We start from the raw sequence: 23,230 nt of genomic DNA, 5'->3' as shown, positions 1-23,230 counted from the left end.
ATTGAACATGCATGCTACACACTTTCATTATGATGTATTGAGCCTCCATGCTATGCATGCTCATTATCATGTATTGAGTGTTTATGCCATGCACGCTCAATATCATGTATTGATTGTGCATGCTATGCACGCTCAATATCATGTATTGACTGTGGATGCTATGCATGCTCAATAACATGTATTGAGCATGCATGCTATGCACGCTCATATATTCACATTCATTATCATGTGTTGAGTGTGTATGCTATGCATGCTCAATATCATGTATTGACTGTGCATGCTATGCACGCTCATATATTCATGTTCATTATTATATATTGAGCATCCATGCTATGCACTCTCATTATGATGTATTGAGCCTGTATGCTATGCATGCTCAATATCATTTTTGAGTGTGTATGCTATGCATGCTCAATATCATTTATTGAAAATGTATGCTATGCATGCTCATTATCATGTATTGATTGTGTATGCTTTGCATGCTCAATATCATGTATTGAACATGCAGGCTATGCACACTCAAAATATTCACGTTAATTATGTATTGAGTGTGCATGCTATGCATGCAAAATATCATTTATTGAGCATGCATGCTACACACTTTCATTACGATGTATTGAGCCTGCATGCTATGCATGCTCATTATCATGTATTGAGTGTTTATGCCATGCACGCTCAATATCATGTATTGATTGTGCATGCTATGCATGCTCAATATCATGTATTGACTGTGAATGCTATGCATGCTCAATAACATGTATTGAGCATGCATGCTATGCACGCTCATATATTCACGTTCATTATCATGTATTGAGTGTGTATGCTATGCATGCTCAATATAATGTATTGAGCATGCATGCTATGCACACTCATATATTAACGTTCATTATTATGTATTGAGTATGCATCCTATGGATACTCAATGTATGCTACACATACATGCTACACACTTTCATTACAATGTATTGAGCCTGCATACTATGCACGCTCATTATCATGTATTGAGTGTGTATGCTATGCATGCTCAATATCATATACTTACTGTGCATGCTATGCATGCTCAATATCATGTATTCAACATGCAGGCTATGCACGCTCAAAATATTCATGTTTATTATTATGTATTGAGTGTGCATGCTATGGATGCTCAATATCAGGTATTGAGCATGCATGCTATGCACTCTCATTATCATGTTTTGAGCCTGCATGCTATGCACGCTCATTATCATATATTGAGTGTGGATGGTATGCACGGTAAATTTCTGAATTTGGACTCATTTGGGACTTTGGATCACTATCTATATTGTAGTGCTGCGGTTTTATTGAGTAACACCGGATCACTCCAGTATAGATGGTGAGCAAAAAAAGCACATTTATTCCATTGGGGGGAGGTTATGGTGTTATGTGCAATACAGTCTAGATGGTGATATAAATTGTGAATTCATTCCATCAATAAATATGCACAATTTTTGAATGGAATAAAATCTTTTTTTTTAATCACCACCTATCCTGAATTGCTGCGGTGTTCCTAATGCAATAAAATATGCAATCAGTGAGCACATGTACACGATAAAACCGCAGCAATGCAGTATAGGTCAGTGGTCCCCAAACTGTGGCCCTCCAGATGTTGCAAAACTACAATTCCCAGCATGCCTGGACAGCCGTTGGCTGTCCAGGCATGCTGGGAGTTGCAGTTTTGCAACATCTGGAGGGCCACAGTTTGGGGACCACTGGTATAAATGGTGAAAAAAAAGAGATTTTATTCCATTACAAAAATGATGCATCATTTTTGAATGGGATAAAATCACTATTATTGACACCATTTATAATGCACTGCTGGCTGCAGCCATTCATTTGGGAGTGCAGCTTTATATGAAAAAATAAATAAATAAATTCACAAAGCTGCAATCCCCAATGAATGGCTGCAGCCAGCAGTGCATTATAAATGGTGTCAATAATGGAGATTTTATCCCATTCAAAAATGATGCATCATTTTTGATTGGGATAAAATCACTATTATTCACACCATTTATAATGCACTGCGGTCTGCAGTCATTCATTGGGGATTGCAGCTTTGTGAAATTTTATTTTTATTGTTTTGGGCATATAATCAATTGTACTACCCACCATTTTGATATTATAAATTCCCTCAGGGCACAGTACAGCAGCTCCGTTCTCAGACTCTCCTCCTCTCTGAATGGTACGTGCAAAACCAAACAGAAAGGAGGAGACTCAGAGGCTGCCATCCCTCCCAGCCTGTATGCGCGCCTGTATGCGCGCTCCCGACATTGAGCGCAGAATACAGCAAGATGGGCGGAAGTGGTGGCCGGCGAGGCTTCAGATGACGTCACGCCGGCCCGCCCGCCCGCCGACTTCCTGCAATCGTGAGAAGGAGTGGAAAAAGGTATTGTTCTAATGTTTTAAGAGGATAAAAAAAACAGGGATAGATGTAGACAGTGTGAGGGAAAGATGGGGAGGGGGAATATGGACATTTTAGTTGAGGATAGCTACTCTTTAAGAGCACATACCTCAGCTCTTCAATAAAATAATTTTATATATATATATATATATATATATATATATATATATATATATATATATATACCGTATTTATCGGCGTATAACACGCACTTTTTAGGCTAAAATTTTTAGCCTAAAGTCTATGTGCGTGTTATACGCCGATACACCCCCAGGAAAGGCAGGGGGAGAGAGGCCGTCGCTGCCCGCTTCTCTCCCCCTGCCTTTCCTGGGGTCTAGAGCCCTGCTGCCGGCCCTTCTCACCCCCTAGAGCCCTGCCGCCGACAGCCAGGGGGAGAGAAGGGGCAGCAGCACCCATTGCCGGCGCCGCTGCCCCGTTGCCTCCCCCCATCCCCGGTGGCATAATTACCTGTTGCCGGGGTCGGGTCCACGCTGCTGCAGGCCTCCGGCGTGCGTCCCTGGCGTCGTTGCTATGCGCTGCACGGCGCGTCGCACTGACGTCATGCGCCGCGCCATGCATAGCAACAACGCAGGGGACGCGCGCCGGAGGCCTGCAGCAGCGCGGACCCGACCCAGGTAATTATGGGGATGGGGGGAGGCAACGGGGCAGCGGCGCCGGCAATGGGTGCCGCTGCCCCTTCTTTCCCCCTGGCTGTCGGCGCTGCTTCTCTCCCCCTGGCTATCGGCGCCGGCACCGATAGTCAGGAGGACAGAACGGGCAGCGGCACCGATAGCCAGGGGGTGAGAAGGGCCGGCAGCAGCGCTCTAGACCCCAGGAAAGGCAGGGGGAGAGAAGCGGGCAGCGACGGCCTCTCTCCCCCTGCCTTTCCTGGGGGTTTATCGGGGTATACACGCGCACACACGCACCCTCATTTTACCATGGATATTTGGGTAAAAAACTTTTTTTACCCAAATATCCTTGGTAAAATGAGGGTGCGTGTTATAGGCCGGTGCGTGGTATACCCCGATAAATACGGTATATATATATATAGATAGATAGATAGATTTAAAAAAAAGTCAGTTCTGTTATGGTGAATATATTTATTGTGTGATTGACAATTGATTGGTAATAAAGGTTTTTTCAATTAAAAATCTGTTCTTATCAGTTTAATATCTGATACGTCCCCTATTTGGGGACCATAAATTAAATGGATTTTTGAGAATGGGAGCCGATTTGGAAACTTGCTTCCGTCGCCCAATGCATTGACCCGATATGGCAGTATCTTCGGGTACAGTGCACCACCCCATTCCAGTGTTAAAAAAGACAGATTCTTATTTAATCCTCTGTGGGTGCTGCTGCAGCTGTTGCCTGCCTTGTCATGTCAGTCAGTCTGGCTGCAGAAGGTGCCGCTGCTGTCCAGACCCAGTACTGCTGAATGGCCTCCTTAATTGGATAAGCTCATCGTATCCTCACAAAAAAAAAAAAGAGTTCCACAATTAGAGACCACAATAATGAGTTGCACTGACTGGTTTATGAACGTCTATCCATTTGGCGTTTTACTGACCATGTTTGCACACTGATTGATGTCATAAAAAATAAAAAAATAATAATAATACTAATCTAGCACACCTGTGCAGGTTTGACATGACATGAAACGTAGCTGTCTTGCAGGTGGTGCTGAAGCCTGTTAAATGATGTGAGGGTCTCATGGTTATTCACAAGGGTGCGTCATTGCTGTTGCTTGACCATGCATTGGTTCTGTGGTCAGTGAATGATAAAAACAAAATTTGCCATCCATTGATTGATGAGAAATCAGCCATGAGGCATTTGTTTTTAGAAACTGCTGCTCACAACCAATGTTGCAATGGAGTGTCTCCATCTGCTGGTGGTATTGGATAAGCATTAGTGCTATGATGGGGTCTGAAGAAGAAGAAGAAGATGGAAAAAAATTAATAAAAAAAAGAAAGAAAGAGAGAGAGAGAGACTGACTGAGTGAGTGGGTAAGAGAGAGAGTGAGTGAGTGAGAGTGAATGAGTGATTGAGTGAGTAATTGAGTGAGTGAGAGAGAGAACAAATGAATTAAAGTGAGTGAGTGAGTGAGAATGAATGAAAGTCTGAATGACAGAAAGAAAAAAGTATGAAGAAAGAAGTATGAAGAAAATAAAATGTATATGGAGTTGCAAACATGAGTGCAATCTACAAAGCTGTTGAGGCTGGTCCTCATGGGAGGATTGTTGCACCCAGGACCTTTAGTTCTATTAAATTTCATTCAATGCCACTGCCAGGTGTAAACAGCAGAAGAACCAGAAGCACCAACAGCACGACCATGGGTTGTCAGATTACCCTGATTCAGCAAAGAGTCCAAAAGGATGCAGGTGAATACTGTTTATTTTCAATTTCTCGTTACAGTTGGTTTGATTCCGTGTCCGGACAGCCAGGGAGGTGGCTACAGGCAACAAAGGTAGGCGTGTTGTTTTCATATGCAGATCTTAACCCCTTAAGGATGGAGGGCGTGCCCATACGCCCCCGTTTCAAAGTCCTTAAGGACTGGGGGTGTATGGATACGCCCGTGGGAATTTCGGTCCCCGCCGCTAGCCGTCGGGGACCGGACCGAGATGCCTGCTGAAATCTTTCAGCAGGCATCCTGTGAAAATGCCTAGTAGGGTCCTGAGAACCCCCCATGTCGGCCATGGCGGCAAATCGACGTTTGTGGCAATTCCGGGCTGATCGGGTCTCTGATGACCCGATTGCCCGGAAAATAGGGATGAAAGGATTTGTCAGTGACAGCCCCAATCCTCCTAAGGGATAGGAGCGAGGTGGCAGTGGTGCCATCCCCCCCTATCCCCTGCCATTAGTAATGACTACTGACCAATGGCAGTTAAAGGCGGAGGGGTTACCATGGAAATTCCCCACTCTGCCCGCCCCTGGATGTCAGGCAGAGAGGGGGGGGGGGAGAAGATGGTGGCGGTACCTGGGGGTTTGCCCCCCCCCCCTCCATGCGAATGTACAGGGTACATTCACAAGGGGCGGGGGTTTACAGTTAGTCTCTCGCTGCAAGCTAGAGATGCAGGAAATTTTCTGCTGCAGCTCAAACTCCCAGCAGGAAACTCGCTGTAATCCCCCGGCAGTCTGAATGTACCCTAAAAACACTACCTATAAACATACCCATACACAGTCCCCCCCCCCAATAAAAATGAGAAACCTCTGGTATGGCACGGTTTCTAAAACGTAGTCTCCAGCTGTTGCAAAACAACAACTCCCAGTATTGCCAGACAGCCATTGACTGTCCAGGCATGCTGGGAGTTTTGCAACAGCTGGAGGCACTCTGTTTGCGAAACACTGCCGTAAGGTAATTTTGGTATCCGAGGCAAGTCTAACTCTTGCATCCGTAATTTAGGCCTTAAATGCGCATGGCGCTCTCTCACTTTACCGTACACGGTAAAAATTGCCCAACAAATTTTGGGGGTCTTTTTCTCCTTTTACAGCGGTTCTGACATAAACGCACAAAAATAAATACCCACATGTGACCCCATTTTGGAAACTACACCCCTCACGGAATGTAAGAAGGGGTATAGTGAGCTTTAACACCCCACAGGTGTTTGACAAATTTTCATTAAAGTTGGACGTGAAAATGAAAAATTTTATTTTCTTCACTAAAATGCTGGTGTTTTCCCAAATTTTTCATTTTCACAAGGAGTAATAGGAAAAAAAGCCATTGATGGCTGGGAAATATTGGAACATGGAGGTATGCATCTTTGATGTCCACTGAAGAAAGAAATTCCCCTTGTTCCATGGATGCCACTACCGAACGGAGGGATTCCAATCGGAAGTGGCGGATGAGAAGATGAAGGTTGAGACGCTTGAGGTCCAGGATTGGCCGCACAGAACCGCCCTTCTTGGGGACCACAAAAAGATTGGAATAGAAACCCCAAAAACTTTCCCTTGGAGGAACGGGGACAATAACTCCCTGGAGAAGCAGGGACCGGAGAGCCTCCCGAAACTATTTCGCCAGAGAAGGAGACCGGGGGTCCCGGGACTGAAAAAAACGATCCCTCGGGAGGGAGGCAAATTCCATTCGGTATCCGTTGGACACCACGTCCCTGACCAAAGAGTCCTGAATGTGTGTGGTCCAGATGTCTCGAAAAAGTAAGAGACGACCTCCCACCCGAGAAAAATCTGCGGGTGGGGGCATCACTTCATGCGGAAGTGGGTTTGCGTTTGCCCGATTTGGCCGCAAAACGGCCGGAACGGTTGGTGTCCAACTTCCAAGACGGGCAAGCCCGGAATGAGGGAGCCTTCTTGTCCCGCGAAGGCGCCTGCCTATACCCCTTATTAGGGCCAAAAGTCCGAAAGGACTGAAAGGAAGAGGACTTCCTCTGGGAAGTAGAGCGAGCCTTATTTTGAGGCAACAAGGAACTCTTGCCCCCCGTCGCTTCAGAGATAATCTCGTCAAGGCGCTTGCCAAAAAGACGGGCACCAGTAAAAGGAAGCTCGGTGAGAGACCTTTTGGAAGCAGCATCCGCATCCCAAGCCTTAAGCCACATGGAACGGAGGAGGGCCGCCAGGTGACCCACAGAAAAGGCAGCACAACGGGCTGACTGCATGGAAGCTGTGCACAGAAAGTCCCCAGCTTTAGAGCATTGGAGAACCAAAGCAGACAGATCCTCTGGGGGGATCCCGCCTGGATACCCTGACGGAGTTTTGAGCAACACACCGATAGGGCCTTGGACACCCAAGCCGAGGCGAAGGTGGGAAGCAGAGAAGAGCCTGCTGCTTCAGAGGCAAACTTCGCTAAGGACTCCACCTTCTTGTCCGTCGAATCCTTGAAAGCAGCCATATCTGCTAGCGACAGTGTAGTAGCCTTAGAGAGGTGGGAAATTGGTGGATCCACCAAGGGAGGGGAAACCACCTTAGAGGCAAGGTCCTTGTCGAATGGGTAACGCACACCTGAACCTTCTTCATTCCCGGGAGCCTCTTGTCCGGATGTTTCCATGCAGATTCCAGAAGGGTGTCAAATTCAGCGTGAGAGCTGAACCTTTGAGGTGCCAGTTTAGCATGATGAAAAGATACTTCAGGAGTCACATCCGAAGATCCTGGGTCCTCTAAGTGAAAGGTGTCTCTTATGGCCGCAACCAATGAGTTCACCATTTCAACTGTATCCGAGCGGTCCTCCGAGTCAGATGCCGATTCGAAAGCCTCATCCACCAGTTCACCAGGAGAATGTGAACAAGTGGAGGCAGCCCTGGAGGGGGGCGACCATGACCGGGTACGCGACTCTTGCGAGGCAGAGTGGCAATTCCGGGAACGTCCTCTGGAGGAGCGACGTTTGTGACCAGATGACACGGGGGGGCGGGACCCACGAGGGGAGCACCCACGTCTACCTGAAGACTCAATGGAAGAGTCAGAAGATACACCCCTAGTATGCCTGTGAGAGGGTGAAGTATGTGGAGAAGAGGAGCGGGGCCCTTTAGAGGGTTGGCACAGGGCAGACCTCTTCAAGGCAGACACCACGTCACGAGAAGCCTCAGCCACCGAACGGGAGACTTGAGTCAAGTCAGCCCATATACTGGGATAGGGAAGAAACCCAGGCTGGAGGGGCGGCCGAATCCACCAGAACTGAGAGAGCATCCGAGGGTACCAGGGGGTCTGGGGCAGCAGAGGAGCAGGCAGAGCAAGTGGGTTCAGCAGAACCAGGCATTTTGGAATTACAGTTCTTACAGACCAAATAGGAAACTAACGCTCCAGTTGTCTGTTTAGAGGGAGGAACAGTTCTGGGTACGAACATAATGAAAAAAGAACTCTCTCACCCGAGTCTGTGTCCCCTGTGGCGGCTGCTGTGAGGAGAACTCCGCTCTGTGTAGATAGAGAGGGAGAAACAGGCCAGCCAATAGCCAGAGAGGGGCGTGCCTGGAGCAGGGGCCCTGTCTGATTGGCCTCTGCCACCGAAAATCGCACGCACGGCGGTGATTGGAGGACAATCCGCGCCTCCAGTGAGCTCCGGCGGCCCTGTGGGCGGAGCTATAGCGCCCCGGCCGCCGAGAAGAACAATAGTAATGGCGCCCGCTCCTTGCCCCAGGCGCACATGTCAGCCGCATATGCGCCCACGGGGAAGTGAGCGGGCGATACACATATTCGCCGACAGTCGTCTGTTGCCGAAAGCGAAAGTAAGTCGGCGCTTCATGCGCCCGAACAGTAAAAGCGCCGCGGCTGTCAGCCACATAGTAAGCGCCGCGGCTGTCAGCCGCATAGTATAACACACACACACATGTGCATAATAATAAAGTAAACCATTCATTCCCAATATGCCATTGCTCGCCCCTTTTTAAGAATAAAAGATAGAGCCCCTAACACAGGCCAGCCCCATGGACCCTGAAAGGTGGGCCAAAAAATGAGGGTCTCCAGAGGTTGCAAGTCAGCACCTAAAGGGAGAAGAATATATACTCACCTCAATCAGTAGTACTTACCTAATGGAGTCTTCTGTGAGGTCTTCAGTCAACTTTCTGTTACCTGCATCACGCTGAGCTACCATGTGCGAGCAAAGCGAGCAGGGAATAGGGGGACCCGGACCCATGAGGTACAACCCCAGACGCTGACCGTTGGCGAGAGGGGGTGAACAGCGCATATACACAATGTCTGTGCCCCCTCAATCACAATGAGGAAACAGTGAGCCGCAGTTCCTGAGTCCCCACCTGAAAACATGAAAGAAAACGGAATAAAAAACTAACACATACCCTAACTAGGAAAAATAAGAAACAGAAGACCTGGTCTGGAGAATTCCAGACCATGTCCACCTCCTTCAGACACTAAGCTAAAACTGATTAGCTCAGGGCCTAGAGGCGGGTATATCCTGCTGGGAGGAGCCGACTTTTTTTGTTGCCATAGTGTCATACCTCCTAGAGACAGCAGCATACACCCATGGTCTGTGTCCCCCAATGGAGCCGATAGAGAAAATCTAATTTTCCATTTTTACACCCAACTTCAACGCAAAGTCGCTAAACACTTGTGGGGTGTTGAGGCTCACTATACCCCTTGTTACATTCCTTGAGGGGTGTAGTTTCCAAAATAGTATGCCATATGTTTTTTTTTGTTCTGGCACCATGGGGGCTTCCTAAATGCAACATGGCCCCAAAAACCATGACAGCAAAATTTGTTTAAAAAAATCCTACAGTTGCTCTTTCCCTCTTGAGCCATCTTGTGAGCCCACAAAGCACTTTATGTCAACATATGATGTATTTACGTACTCGAGAGAAATTGAGCTACAAATTTTGGGGGGCTTTTTCTCCTTTTACCACTTTTAAAAATGAAAAAAATGGGGCTACAAGAATATGTTAGTGTAAAAAATGCAGATTTTGATTTTTCTCCTCCACTGTGCTGCAATTCTTGTGAAAGACCTAAAGGGTTAACACACTTTTTAAATGTCATTTTGAAAACTGTGAGGGGTGTAGTTTCTACAATGGGGTCATTTATGGGGTATTTCTCACAGAATGGCCCCTCAAATCCAGTTCAAACTTAACTGGTCTTTGAAAAATTCAGATTTTAACATTTTCATGAAAATTTAGAAAATTGCTGCTATACTTTGAAGCCCTCTGTTACGCCTAGCGCTCCGGGTCCCCGCTCCTCCCCGGAGCGCTCACGGCATTTCTCTCCCTGCAGCGCCCTGGTCAGTCCCGCTGACCGGGAGCGCTGCACTGACATGGCCGTCGGGGATGCGATTCGCACAGCGGGACGCGCCCGCTCGCGAGTCGCATCCCAGGTCACTTACCCGTCCCGGTCCCCTGCTGTCATGTGCTGGCGCGCGCGGCTCCGCTCTCTAGGGCGCGCGCGCGCCAGCTCTCTGAGACTTAAAGGGCCAGTGCACCAATGATTGGTGCCTGGCCCAATTAGCTTAGTTGGCTTCCACATGCTCCCAGACTATATCTGCTCACTGCCCCTGCACTCCCTTGCCGGATCTTGTTGCCTTGTGCCAGTGAAAGCGTTTAGTGTTGTCCTAGCCTGTGTTACCTGAACCCTTGCTATCCATCTTGACTACGAACCTTGCCGCCTGTCCCGACCTTCTGCTACGTCTGACCTTGCCTCTGCCTAGTCCTTCTGTCCCACGCCTTCTCAGCAGTCAGCGAGGTTGAGCCGTTGCTAGTGGATACGACCTGGTTGCTACTGCCGCAGCAAGACCATCCCGCTTTGCGGCGGGCTCTGGTGAACACCAGTAGCCTCTTAGAACCGGTCCACCAGCACGGTCCACGCCAATCCCTCGCTGACACAGAGGATCCACTACCTGTGAGCCGAATCGTGACACCCTCTAATGTCTTCAAAAAGTAAAAAATTGGTAAATTTTATGATGCCAACATAAATTAGACATATTGGGGGACATTTAATAATCTAGTCTATTCTGGGTATGCTAATAGACCAGCGTATGTGGTAGTTTCCTGTCTATTGTGCTCCTAATTTATCAAAGGTCTCACAGCCCTTGATAAATTCTGTGCTCAGACTTCAGGGTCTACAGCTTAAACTGCATTTAGACCTGCTCCAACATGGTCTGACATTTCAGCGTATTTTGGGCAGATGCGACTTGTCGCACAAAAGTCGCACTTGATAAATTTAGCACCAATGCATTTTCCAATGCATTTCTGTCTAAAATAGACTTGCATGCATCATGTTCTAAAATTCCTCTAGAGCAAAAGTTGCAGAAAAGTCGCACATATTTAGACTGCGACTTTCTGTGCGACAAATTTAGACAGGAAAAATCAGTCTAAATCCTTTGATAAATCTCCCCCATTGTGTTTGTGAATCAATATAAAATGTATTTGGAATATCCATTTTCCTTACAAGCAGAGAGTTTCAAAGTTAGAAAAATGCTAAATTTTCATGTCATTTTGTGATGCAAGTAACGACAAAAATTTACCGATATGTTAAAGTAGAATATGTCACGAAAACCTACACTAGCTAAATCCCCTAGGAATCTCTGGGCCGACTTATTAATGAACAACCTACTTGGGGAAATAAATCCCCTCAGGATTAACCCTGACTAAAGATCCCCTAAAAATTTACTTTTATTAATGCTTCTTTAAAATATTTCTTGACTTGTGTAATTCACATTTCTTGCCACAAGATGGCAGTGGTGTTTTAAAATATTGAACGCTGTGCACAGCTAACTCCGAGATAGTTTCGGAAATAGTTTTTCATGATATAAAACGTAATCCTCCCTTCCTTTAAAGTAAGGGAGGATTATGTTTTAATAATAACGCTGTGCCAGTGTCCCAGTTTAGTTAGTAACTCCCGTGCCCGAGCTGCAGCAGGGCACCGGAACTAACTAGATAGAAGAGTCTAAATACCAGTCTGTCTGACAGACACTGAGCAATTTCAATAGTACGGAGTTAGCTGTGCACAGCGTTCAAGATTTTAAAACACCACTGCCATCTTGTGGCAAGAAATGTGAATTACACAATTACAGGGGTTCCTGTAAAAGCCAGGGTATGGATTGCATTGCTTATTGCTCCATCAGAGTGGAATGGACTCCTGTCCTTCTTTTAAGCAATGATGTGGATTTAGCCTGTGCTGTATGTACGGGTGGCTGACTGCCACCCACCCAGAGAGTGTATGGGAGACTGCCTGCCTCCCTCCTTTCCTATGCATGGGAGGCCACCTGCCAGCCTTCCTTTCTTCCCTATAAGTAGTGTGAGTGCTCATGAAGGGGGCATGGTTGGTTCCACCCCTTTACCGGTTATCACCTCTGGGCCTTTTGGCTAAGATCAAGTGTAAAAAAAGGGCTTGCGATAGACCGCATCCTTGTGCACGGTATTTTGTGTGAATACTTGCACTTGGGTGACTTGAGAGCACATACCTCAGCTCTTCAATAAAATAAAAGAATATATATATATATATATATATATATATATATATATATATATATAAACAAAGTCCCGAAATCACAGCACCAGTCAGGTCATGGATCTTGAAATACTGGATTATTTTATTCTTCCCCACAGCAAATGCGTGGGGACCTTCACTACAGCCAAGATCGCAGCCATTGCAGCCATCCTCTTATATATTATTATTTTTTCTAATATATGCCCTCATTCATGTCATCTAGAAATAAAATATCAGTTGCATGATAATTTGATGTCAGCATTTACTGTTGTACTATTCAAACATGATTTGCTAGGTTACAAGTGTTTGGTTACAATGCGCATGCACAGCCGGCCGGCTGGATCGCGATATGTCCAGTGTGATAACACGATCGTCGGACCCGTTTGCGCAGCCGCAGAACACAAATGGTGACTAGTGTGGGTAAGGGCATTACGCGCACCTGATCAGCACACATTACTGTGAGCGATCGAGAGCGGAAGTGATGCGCTGATACGTAGGAACTTTTCCGACGCATGCGCAGTCGCTTTGTATACAAACAAGAATGAGAACGGAGATGGCAGCGATCGGCATGTTCTGGGTGCGATCGAGTTATATATTTGGCTGATACTGAAGGTACCTATATAACACTATATAGCACTGTAAGTCATATGGCACAGGGCACTTTATATGTGTATTGATTGTATTGTATATAGACGGATGCTATGTCAACTTGACATCACTGTGATTAACAGAGCATTGCTCCAATTAAATTTAAATAGAGGTGCGTTTTTAGATAATTATACATTTGTATCACATGAGTTGTAGCCAATGAAATGTATCTGTGATATATATATATATATATATATATATATATATATATATATGCACATTTTGTATTTGTATTATGCTTGATAAAGGCTACTACTGCCGAAACGTTGCATTTGCTGTGGGGAAGAATAAAATAATCCAGTATTTCAAGATCCATGACCTGACTGGTGCTGTGATTTCGGGACTTTGTATATATATATATATATATATATATATATATATATATATATTGTTAACAGTGTTTCCCAACCAGGGTGCCTCCAGCTGTTTAGGCTATTTGGGCATGCTGGGATTGGTAGTTTTGTAATAGCTGGGGGCATCCTGGTTGGGAAACACTGATTTATGCATGTGTGTGTATATATCAATGTTTCGCAACCAGGGTGCCTCCAGCTGTTGGAATACTACAAATCCCAGCATGCTGAGAGTTGTAGTTTTGCAACAGCTGGATACGCTCTGGTTGGGAAATATATATATATATATATATATATATACATATATATATATATATATTTTTTTTTTTTCTTTCTTTCCTATGATATATACATATATATACACACACACACACGCACAGTAGTGTTTTTCAGGGGGTGTAATCTAAACCTCCCTCTCCGGTGTGTCCAACAATCCAGCGTCAAAATTAAGACGCTGGATGATTTTGAACTGTCCCATTCAAATAAATGGGATCAGTTCTAGCATTAGTTTCCCTCCAGTGCACGCCTGACATATGTGAACCCGGCCTCATTCGATCTGCAGGGTGCCAGTGTATAGTTGGTATCTACCACTACAGTATATGTTATTGTATGTCAGAATATTGGTCTTTTTATCGTGGTTTTTAATTTGGAATAATATAGCGGTATTGTGTGTCTAGCAAATATTGTGTGTCTACAAGCTTTGTGGCTTGTGCTCCTGATCATTTAACCCTTTCAGGACTCAGCGTTTTTCCGTTTTTGCACTTTTGTTTTTTCCTCCCCACCTTCTAAAAACCATAACGCTTTCAGTTTTCCACCTACAGACCCCTACAAGGGCTTGTTTTATGCACTACCAATTTTACTTTGTAAAGACATCAGTCATTCACAATAAAATCTAACTTGTTTGGCTTTTGCGGCCCCACTTTTAATTTGCCCAGTGCCACAATAAATCTAAAACTGGTCCTGAGTGTATGTGTATGGCTGTGTGTGTGTATATAGGGGCAGTGTATGTGTATGAGGCTATGTATATGGTATGGGGCTGTGTATGTGTGTATATAGGGGCAGTATATGTGTATGGTGCAGTGTATGTGTATGAGGCAGTATATATGTGGGCTGTGTATGTGTGTGTACATAGGGGCAGTGTATGGGGGGCAGTGCATGTGAGTATATGGGGGCAGTACATGTGTATGGGGCAGTGTATATGGGGGCTGTGTATGTGTGTGTAGATGGGGGCAGTGTATGTGTATGGGGCAGTGTATTTTGTATGGGGCTGTGTATGTGTGTATATGGGGGCTCTGTATGTGTGTGTATATGGGGGCAGTGTATGTGTATGGGAGCAGTGCATGTGTATGGGGCAGTGTAGGTGAGTATATGGGGGCTGTGTATGCGAGTATATTTGTATGGGTGTATGTGTAAGTGTATGGATGGGGCAGTGTATGTGTATGGGGGCAGTGTATGTGTATGGGGCAGTGTATATGGTACAGGGCTGTATGTGTGTGTGGGGGGGACTGTGTTTGTGTGTATGGTGGACTGTGTGTGGGAGCTGTGTCTAAGTGTGTGTATATAGGGGCAGTGTATATGGTATGGGGCTGTTTTTGTGTATGGGGGCTGTGTATGTGTGTATATGGTGGCTGTGTATGTGTATGGGGGCAGTGTATGTGTATGGGACTGTGTGTGTATGGGGTTGTGTACGTGTGTGTGTTTATAGGGGCAGTGTATGTGTGTATGGGGTGTGTACGTGTGTGTATATAGGGGCAGTGTATGTGTATGGGGCAGTGCATATATATGGGGCTGTGTGTAAGGTATGGGGGCAGTGTATGTGTATGGGACAGTGTATGTCGTCAGTTTATGTGTATGGGGCAGTGTATGTGTATGGGGGCAGTGTATGTGTATGGGGCAGTGTATGTGTATGGGGCAGTGTGTATGGTATGGGGCAGTGTATGAGTATGGGGGCAGTGTATGAGTATGGGGGAAGTGTCTGTGTATGGGGGCAGTGTATGTGTATGGGGGCAGTGTATGTGTATGAGGGGGCATTGTATGCTTATGGGGGGCATTGTATGTGTATGGGGGCAGTGTATGGTAAGGGGCAGTGTATGTGTATGGGTGCAGTGTATGTGTATGGGGCAGTGTATGGTATGGGGCAGTGTGTATGGTATGGGGCAGTGTATGTGTATGGTGCAGTGTGTATGGCATGGGGCAGTGTATGTGTATGGGGCAGTGTATGTGTATGGGGGCTGTGTATGGGGGCAGTGTGTATGGTATGGGGCAGTGTATGTGTATGGGGCAGTGTATGTGTATGGGGGCTGTGTATGGGGGCAGTGTGTATGGTATGGGGCAGTGTATGTGTATGGGGCAGTGTATGTGTATGGGGGCTGTGTATGGGGGCAGTGTGTATGGTATGGGGCAGTGTATGTGTATGGGGCAGTGTATGTGTATGGGGGCTGTGTATGGGGGCAGTGTGTATGGTATGGGGCAGTGTATGTGTATGGGGGCAGTGTATGTGTATGGGGGCAGTGTATGTGTATGGGGCAGTGTATGTGTATGGGTGCAGTGTATGTGTATGGGGCAGTGTATGGTATGGGGCAGTGTGTATGGTATGGGGCAGTGTATGTGTATGGGGCAGTGTATGTGTATGGTGCAGTGTGTATGGTATGGGGCAGTGTGTGTGTATGGGGGCAGTGTGTATGGTATGGGGCAGTGTATGTGTATGGGGGCAGTAAAGGGCTCGAGTCCTGCAGGAACAGCGTTCCTTTGCATTTTCCACAGGAGGAATGCTGTTCCTTACATTAGTCCTGCAGGACCGACCTCTCTGTTCTTACCCTCCCTCCGTCTCCTCCCCTAGCCCAGACTGCTAGATGCTGGAGATGTAGGACCTGTGATGATGTCACCATCACATGTTGGGGCGGAGCTTAGCTGTGGTGGAGAGGGAAGATTGTGGTTGAAGGACCTGTGTGATGCTGTGGAGGAGGCGGGGCGGAGCTGGAGGAGACATGTCACCCCAGTAAGGTAATTACATGGAAGATTTGTTACAGTGTGTCACCCCAGTAGTAAAGTGATGACAGGAGGAGGAGGTTTGTTACAGTGTGTCACCCCAGTAGTAAGGATATTACATGATGATGAGGTTTGTTACAGTGTGTCACCCCAGTAGTAAGGTAATTTCATGAGGAGGAGGTTTGTTACAGTGTGTCACCCCAGTAGTAAGGAGATTACATGAGGAGGAGATTTGTCACAGTGTGTCACCCCAGTAGTAAGGAGATTACATGAGGAGGGGGTTTGTTACAGTGTGTCACCCCAGTAGTAAGGTAATTACATGATGAGGAGGTTTGTTACAGTGTGTCACCCCAGTAGTAAGGAGATTACATGAGGAGGAGGTTTGTTACAGTGTGTCACCCCAGTAATAAGGTGATTACATGAGGAGGAGGTTTGTTACAGTGTGTCACCCCAGTAGTAAGGTGATTACATGAGGAGGAGGTTTGTTACAGTGTGTCACCCCAGTAGTAAGGTGATTACATGAGGAGGAGGTTTGTTACAGTGTGTCACCCCAGTAGTAAGGTGATTACATGAGGAGGAGGCTTGTTACAGTGTGTCACCCCAATTCTAAGAAGATTACATGAGGAGGTTTCTTACAGTGTGTTATCATGATGATAGGGACATAAGGAGGTTTTTGTTACAGTGTATTATCAGAATGATAACCCCTTAAGAACATTGGGGGAGATATATAAAGACCTGTGCAGAGGAAAAGTGGAGCACTTGCCCATAGCAACCAATCAGATCGCTGCTTTCATTTTCAGAGGCCTTTTAAAAAAATAAACAAGCGATCTGATTGGTTGCTATGGGCAACTGGTCAACTTATCCTCTGCACAGGTTTTAAAAAATCTCCCCCATTGGATGTAAATATACATCTTGGTGCCCTGGTACTTAAAGGAGTACTCTGGTGCAGAGTTTTCCTGCTCCGTCCTGCCCGGGCTGCAAAAAAAATGAAAATAAACCATCTCTCACCTTCCTAGGTTCCAGCGGAGCGCCACTACAGCTGATGGGTCCTCCGGTCCATCTTATTCATACTTCCGTGTGAACGAATCGTCACATGGCGCTCAGCCTATTATGGGCCGAGGCAGAACATCGCGGCGGCCGGCGATAGGCTGAGCGCCATGTGACGCTTCGTTACACTCGGAAGTATGAAGAGGATGGACCGGAGGACCGATCAGCTGTAGTGGCGCTCCGCGGGAACCCAGGAAGGTGAGAGATGGTTTATTTTCATTTTTTTTTTGCAGCCCGGGCAGGACGGAGCAGGAATACTGCCCCAGAGTACTCCTTTAAAAGGGTACTCCTCCTCTAGACATCTTATCCTCTATCCAAAGGATATGGGATAAGATGTCTGATCGCAGGGGTCCCGCCATTGGGGACCCCTGCGATCTCGGCGGCGGCCGCTGTCATCACTGCACAGAGCAAACTTGCTCTGTGCTTAATGACTGGCGATACAGGGGCCGGAGTATCATGACTTCACAGCTTTGGTTCTTGTGATGTCATGGCCCGTCCCCTAAATGCAAGTCTATGGTAGGGGGCTTGACGGCGGAACGTGACCTTGCGAGGGGCCGGGGGTGTATTAGAAATCTTGGGTGAGTTTCTACACTTTTTTTTCCAGGACTTGACCCCTGGGGCAGTGTATGTGTATGGGGCATTCCTGGGGGCCCAAAGCAGCTAGCCCTTTAGCCCCACCGGTCCACTGCGCTGCAGCCAGGGACGGTTTTTCCTATAAGGCACTTTTCATGGGGGCAGCAATCCCGACCGCTGAACACCCCCCCTCCCCCCTCCTGTGACAGGCACCGCGGTGGCAGGCGGCTTCAGGACTGTGCGCATCATTATGAGTCCCCACAGTCACAGATGACTCATACAGCCGGGCCCCCAACTGTGAGCCGCTCCTGCCATCAGTGGAGATCCAGGGGAGGGGAAATATACCTGCTCTGTTGTGTCCTATGTGTATGTGTATGGCTGTGTGTGTGTATATAGGGGCAGTGTATGTGTATGAGGCTATGTATATGGTATGGGGCTGTGTATGTGTGTATATAGGGGCAGTATATGTGTATGGTGCAGTGTATGTGTATGGGGCAGTGTATATGGGGGCTGTGTATGTGTGTGTAGATGGGGGCAGTGTATGTGTATGGGGCAGTGTATTTTGTATGGGGCTGTGTATGTGTGTATATGGGGGCTCTGTATGTGTGTGTATATGGGGGCAGTGTATGTGTATGGGAGCAGTGCATGTGTATGGGGCAGTGTAGGTGAGTATATGGGGGCTGTGTATGCGAGTATATTTGTATGGGTGTATGTGTAAGTGTATGGGGCAGTGTGTATGGTATGGGGCAGTGTATGTGTATGGGGGCAGTGTATGTGTATGGGGCAGTGTATATGGTACAGGGCTGTATGTCTGTGTGGGGGGGACTGTGTTTGTGTGTATGGTGGACTGTGTGTGGGAGCTGTGTCTAAGTGTGTGTGTATATAGGGGCAGTGTATATGGTATGGGGCTGTTTTTGTGTGTGGGGGCTGTGTATGTGTGTATATGGTGGCTGTGTATGTGTATGGGGGCAGTGTATGTGTATGGGACTGTGTGTGTATGGGGTTGTGTACGTGTGTGTGTTTATAGGGGCAGTGTATGTGTGTATGGGGTTGTGTACGTGTGTGTATATAGGGGCAGTATATGTGTATGGGGCAGTGCATATGTATGGGGCTGTGTGTAAGGTATGGGGGCAGTGTATGTGTATGGGACAGTGTATGTCGTCAGTTTATGTGTATGGGGCAGTGTATGTGTATGGGGGCAGTGTATGTGTATGGGGCAGTGTATGTGTATGGGGCAGTGTGTATGGTATGGGGCAGTGTATGAGTATGGGGGCAGTGTATGAGTATGGGGGAAGTGTCTGTGTATGGGGGCAGTGTATGTGTATGGGGGCAGTGTATGTGTATGAGGGGGCATTGTATTCTTATGGGGGGCATTGTATGTGTATGGGGGCAGTGTATGGTATGGGGCAGTGTATGTGTATGGGTGCAGTGTATGTGTATGGGGCAGTGTATGGTATGGGGCAGTGTGTATGGTATGGGGCAGTGTATGTGTATGGGGCAGTGTATGTGTATGGGGCAGTGTGTATGGCATGGGGCAGTGTATGTGTATGGGGCAGTGTATGTGTATGGGGGCTGTGTATGGGGGCAGTGTGTATGGTATGGGGTAGTGTATGTGTATGGGGCAGTGTATGTGTATGGGGTCTGTGTATGGGGGCAGTGTGTATGGTATGGGGCAGTGTATTTGTATGGGGCAGTGTATGTGTATGGGGGCTGTGTATGGGGGCAGTGTGTATGGTATGGGGCAGTGTATGTGTATGGGGCAGTGTATGTGTATGGGGGCTGTGTATGGGGGCAGTGTGTATGGTATGGGGCAGTGTATGTGTATGGGGGCAGTGTATGTGTATGGGGGCAGTGTATGTGTATGGGGCAGTGTATGTGTATGGGTGCAGTGTATGTGTATGGGGCAGTTTATGGTATGTGGCAGTGTGTATGGTATGGGGCAGTGTATGTGTATGGGGCAGTGTATGTGTATGGTGCAGTGTGTATGGTATGGGGCAGTGTGTGTGTATGGGGGCAGTGTGTATGGTATGGGGCAGTGTATGTGTATGGGGGCAGTGCAGGGCTCGAGTCCTGCAGGAACAGCGTTACTTTGCATTTTCCACAGGAGGAATGCTGTTCCTTACATTAGTCCTGCAGGACCGACCTCTCTGTTCTTACCCTCCCTCCGTCTCCTCCCCTGGCCCAGACTGCTAGATGCTGGAGATGTAGGACCTGTGATGATGTCACCATCACATGTTGGGGCGGAGCTTAGCTGTGGTGGAGAGGGAAGATTGTGGTTGAAGGACCTGTGTGATGCTGTGGAGGAGGCGGGGCGGAGCTGGAGGAGACATGTCACCCCAGTAAGGTAATTACATGGAAGATTTGTTACAGTGTGTCACCCCAGTAGTAAAGTGATTACAGGAGGAGGAGGTTTGTTACAGTGTGTCACCCCAGTAGTAAGGTAATTTCATGAGGAGGAGGTTTGTTACAGTGTGTCACCCCAGTAGTAAGGAGATTACATGAGGAGGAGATTTGTCACAGTGTGTCACCCCAGTAGTAAGGAGATTACATGAGGAGGGGGTTTGTTACAGTGTGTCACCCCAGTAGTAAGGTAATTACATGATGAGGAGGTTTGTTACAGTGTGTCACCCCAGTAGTAAGGAGATTACATGAGGAGGAGGTTTGTTACAGTGTGTCACCCCAGTAATAAGGTGATTACATGAGGAGGAGGTTTGTTACAGTGTGTCACCCCAGTAGTAAGGTGATTACATGAGGAGGAGGTTTGTTACAGTGTGTCACCCCAGTAGTAAGGTGATTACATGAGGAGGAGGTTTGTTACAGTGTGTCACCCCAGTAGTAAGGTGATTACATGAGGAGGAGGCTTGTTACAGTGTGTCACCCCAATTCTAAGAAGATTACATGAGGAGGTTTCTTACAGTGTGTTATCATGATGATAGGGACATAAGGAGGTTTTTGTTACAGTGTATTATCAGAATGATAACCCCTTAAGAACATTGGGGGAGATATATAAAGACCTGTGCAGAGGAAAAGTGGAGCACTTGCCCATAGCAACCAATCAGATCGCTGCTTTCATTTTCAGAGGCCTTTTAAAAAAATAAACAAGCGATCTGATTGGTTGCTATGGGCAACTGGTCAACTTATCCTCTGCACAGGCTTTAATAAATCTCCCCCATTGGATGTAAATATACATCTTGGCGCCCTGGTACTTAAAGAAGTACTCTGGTGCAGAGTTTTCCTGCTCCGTCCTGCCCGGGCTGCAAAAAAAATGAAAATAAACCATCTCTCACCTTCCTGGGTTCCCGCGGAGCGCCACTACAGCTGATGGGTCCTCCGGTCCATCTTATTCATACTTCCGTGTGAACGAATCGTCACATGGCGCTCAGCCTATTATGGGCCGAGGCAGAACATCGCGGCGGCGATAGGCTGAGCGCCATGTGACGCTTCGTTACACCCGGAAGTATGAAGAGGATGGACCGGAGGACCGATCAGCTGTAGTGGCGCTCCGCGGGAACCCAGGAAGGTGAGAGATGGTTTATTTTCATTTTTTTTTGCAGCCCGGGCAGGACGGAGCAGGAATACTGCCCCAGAGTACTCCTTTAAAAGGGTACTCCTCCTCTAGACATCTTATCCTCTATCCAAAGGATATGGGATAAGATGTCTGATCGCAGGGGTCCCGCCATTGGGGACCCCTGCGATCTCGGCTGTGCCCCCCCCCCCCATCTTGGGTGAGTTCCTACACTTTTTTTTCCAGGACTTGACCCCTGGGGCAGTGTATGTGTATGGGGCATTCCTGGGGGCCCAAAGCAGCTAGCCCTTTAGCCCCACCGGTCCACTGCGCTGCAGCCAGGGACGGTTTTTCCTATAAGGCACTTTTCATGGGGGCAGCAATCCCGACCGCTGAACACCCCTCCCCCCCTCCTGTGACAGGCACCGCGGTGGCCGGCGGCTTCAGGACTGTGCGCATCATTATGAGTCCCCACAGTCACAGATGACTCATACAGCCGGGCCCCCAACTGTGAGCCGCTCCTGCCATCAGTGGAGATCCAGGGGAGGGGAAATATACCTGCTCTGTTGTGTCCTATGTGTACACATATGGACCCCTTCACTGCCTTCCTATAGCAGTGTTTCCCAAGCAGTGCGCATCCAGCTGTTGAAAACCACAGCTCCCAGCATGCCCAGATAGCCAAAAGCTGTCTGGATATGCTGGGAGTTGTAGTTTTGCTATATCTGTATGCACCTGCTTGGGAAACACTGCCATACACACAGCGATCTCAACCTCCAGCTCAGCTCCTCCCCTGCTGGTCATGTGATCATAGACTCATACGGAGGCCTGCTGGGGTCAGAGGAAGGACCAGAGTGCAAGTGAACAGTGGATGATGGCATGACAGGCAGGTTACATAGGTAACACTATAAATACTGTGCCCTGACCCCTGCCAATCCTCACCCCATTGTGAGTTCTAACCCTGTACTGTGTATATCCCTCTACTATGACATCACTGTGTGTATTATCTCTGTATGGTGACATCACTGTGTGTATTATCCCTGTACTGTGACATCACTGTGTGCAGTTTCCCTGTACTGTGACATCACTGTGTGTATTATCCCTGTACTGTGACATCACTGTGTGCAGTTTCCCTGTACTGTGACATCACTGTGTGTATTATCCCTGTACTGTGACGTCACTGTGTGTATTATCTCTGTATGGTGACATCACTGTGTGTATTATCCCTGTACTGTGACATCACTGTGTGCAGTTTCCCTGTACTATGACATCACTGTGTGTATTATCCCTGTACTGTGACATCACTGTGTGCAGTTTCCCTGTACTGTGACATCACTGTGAGTATTATCCCTCTACTGTGACATCATCATGTGTATTATCCCTGTACTGTGACCTCAGTGGGGGAGATTTATCAAAACCTGTGCAGAGGAAAAGTTGCCCAGTTGCCCATAGCAACCAATCAGATCGCTTCTTTCATTTTTAACAAGGCCTCTGCAAAATGAAAGAAGCGATCTGATTGGTTGCTATGGGCAACTGGTCAACTTTTCCTTTGCACAGGTTTTGATAAATCTCCCCCAATGTGTGTATTATCTCTGTACGGTGACATCACTGTGTGTATTATCCCTGTACTGTGACATCACTGTTTGTATTATCCCTGTACTGTGACATCACTGTGTGCATTATCACTGTACTGTGACATCACTGTGTGCATTATACTGTACTGTGACATCACTGTGTGTATTATCCCTCTACTGTGACATCATCGTGTGTATTATCCCTGTACTGTGACCTCAATGTGTGTATTATCTCTGTACGGTGACATCACTGTGTGTATTATCC

General features: G+C 47.2%; 1 non-coding gene and 1 pseudogene across 1 annotated transcript; both read left to right on the top strand.

The window, feature by feature from the left end:
- The first annotated feature begins 3,540 nt into the window (after positions 1-3,540).
- LOC130296010 (U2 spliceosomal RNA) lies at positions 3,541-3,723 on the top strand. The gene has a single exon (XR_008849103.1). It is a non-coding gene; the product is annotated as a U2 spliceosomal RNA (small nuclear RNA).
- Positions 3,724-12,139: 8,416 nt separating this feature from the next.
- On the top strand, positions 12,140-12,372 carry LOC130296112 (U2 spliceosomal RNA; annotated as a pseudogene).
- The last annotated feature ends 10,858 nt before the right edge of the window (positions 12,373-23,230 follow it).

Source organism: Hyla sarda, chromosome 11 (genome assembly GCF_029499605.1).
Source record: "Hyla sarda isolate aHylSar1 chromosome 11, aHylSar1.hap1, whole genome shotgun sequence".
Lineage (NCBI taxonomy): Eukaryota > Metazoa > Chordata > Amphibia > Anura > Hylidae > Hyla > Hyla sarda.
This window is presented reverse-complemented; position numbering and strand designations above follow the sequence as displayed.